Source organism: Mandrillus leucophaeus, unplaced genomic scaffold (assembly GCF_000951045.1).
Source record: "Mandrillus leucophaeus isolate KB7577 unplaced genomic scaffold, Mleu.le_1.0 Scaffold192, whole genome shotgun sequence".
NCBI classification, from domain to species: Eukaryota; Metazoa; Chordata; class Mammalia; order Primates; family Cercopithecidae; genus Mandrillus; species Mandrillus leucophaeus.
In genome coordinates, this window is record NW_012101943.1 from 3,640,856 (window position 1) to 3,643,096 (window position 2,241).

General features: G+C 39.8%; 1 protein-coding gene across 1 annotated transcript in view; it reads left to right on the forward strand.

Moving 5' to 3' along the window:
- The window catches only part of MTHFD1 (methylenetetrahydrofolate dehydrogenase (NADP+ dependent) 1, methenyltetrahydrofolate cyclohydrolase, formyltetrahydrofolate synthetase), a 105,156-nt gene that overhangs the window by 74,791 nt on the left and 28,124 nt on the right, over window positions 1-2,241 (forward strand). The window lies entirely within an intron of this gene.

Genomic DNA, 2,241 nt, shown 5'->3' on the forward strand with positions numbered 1-2,241 from the left:
CACTGTAGCCTCGACCTGAACTCTGTTTCTAAGCAGACTACATGAAGCTCTCTCTCTCCTTTTTTTTTTTTTTTTTTTTTTTTGAGATGGAGTCTCACCCAGGCTGGAGTGCAGTGGCATGATCTCGGCTTACTGCAACTTCTGCCTCCTGGGTTCAAGCAGTTCTCCTGCCTCAGCCTCCCAAGTAGCTGGGATTACAGTCACCCACCACCATGCCCAGCTAATTTGTGTATTTTTTAGTAGAGACGGGGTTTCACCATGTTGGCCAGGCTGATCTCGAACTCCTGACCTCAGGTGATCTGCCCGTCTCGGCCTCCCAAAGTGCTGGGATTACAGGCGTGAACCACCACACCCAGCCAAAGCTCGCCTTCATGGCTAGTAAAAGCTTCCCTTCCCTCACTAGGCATATTTGTGGCATCCCAAGTTATAATCCTCATCTCTCATTCCTGAATAAACTCAACCTACTTGGAGATAATTTTTTGTAATGTCTTTTTTTAGGTTGACAGTGGGAAATAACCCCCAGCTTTCAGTTTTTCCTTCTGAATTCAAGATGGTTTGCATTTCCTAGAGGGGATCCCATTTAGAGCTAGAGATCAAAATTTTTGTTTTACATTTATTGTGCTTCTATTTGTCTTATTTTATGTTTTCATTTTCCTACCCTTTCAGAGACTAGGCATTGAAAAGACTGACCCTACCACACTGACAGATGAAGAGATAAACAGATTTGCAAGATTGGACATTGATCCAGAAACCATAACTTGGCAAAGAGGTACCAGAGCAGTATACAAATCCCGTTTGTTTTGACTATATTGCACACCCCACACCCTCCAGAATAGTTGTTAAAATGTGAGGCTCAGAAGCTTCCATGTTGGTATTTTACCAGCTAAGGCATGACTAAGATGGTGACATTATTTCTTTTTCTTGCCACCTCTCAGTATCTCTCCTTATTAGCTGTCATCAAATCTCTCTTCATTGGATTGGTCAAACGTTTTGCTGGCTATTCAGTGTTGACTGAAATTAGGGTAGTTAAACCAAAACTAACATTTTACAAATTTAATTTTATGCAAAAAGTTTTGGTGTCATGAAGTAGAGAAATTATGTTTAATCACTTCTTGAATCATGTGTGACCTTTATTCTTAGAACTCTTGTGTGGCATAAATGACTTGATTTTTTCTGTAGTTCTCTAGCTTACCTAATTTTTTTTTTTTTTTTGGGACAGAGTCTCCCTCTGTTGCCCAGGCTGGGCACAATCTCGGCTCACTGCAAACTCCACCTCTCAGGTTCACACCATTCTCTTGCCTCAGCCTCCCGAGTAGCTGGGACTACAGGCGCCCACCACCATGCCTGGCTAATTTTTTGTATTTTTAGTAGAAACGGGGTTTCACTGTGTTAGCCATGATGGTCTCAATCTCTTGACCTTGTGATTTGCCCGCCTCGGTCTCCCAAAGTGCTGGGATTACAGGCATGAGCCACTGCACCCGGCCTACCTAATCATTTTTTTACCTCATTTTATTAAATTCTCTTATAATATATTAGGTAGCCTTCAAGGTTTAATTACTTACCAATTTAGTAAGTAGGTTGCCTGGCTTCACTGCCATATGTTACTTTTCTCAATGCACAACTAGTGTAGCTTAGATTTTACTTTGCATCAACAATGCAGCTTTCTATTCTGTATCACTATTGAGAAGGAATCTTCATCCCCTCATGCAGAATGCAGCTGAAGGCCAATTTATTGACCGTTTTTGTGATTTTCCTTGACTCAATAACTGTTGCTAGCTAATGGCATTTTTTAGATGACACTCTCAACGTCTAAAACCACACAGGAATTTCTCTGCCTTTGCTTCAATAGCTTTAGACAAATGGTATAATATTTTATAAGGAATAAGCTAAAAGTCCATTCTGAAGATTTAGTATCTGATTTACTTTTCTTTTGCTCCGTGTCTCATTCATGTTTTCTAAGAAACTAGAGGCAGTCATACCTATTGACTGGCTATTTTTTACAGAAATATTAGTTACATGAAACCTGATACTTTTTTCTTTTGAAAAATAAGGGTTGGCTCTAACAACACATTACAGTAAGAGTGGGGCGTGTGTGTGTGTCTGATTGCTATATAAGACACTGCTTTTGGTATGAAATTATGATAGTCTTTATGGAAAATAATTTGGCATGTTATCAAGTGTCTTAAAAATGCTTCTCCTCCTTGACTCATTTAGAGTATGAACTGGGTTTTTTTGTTCATT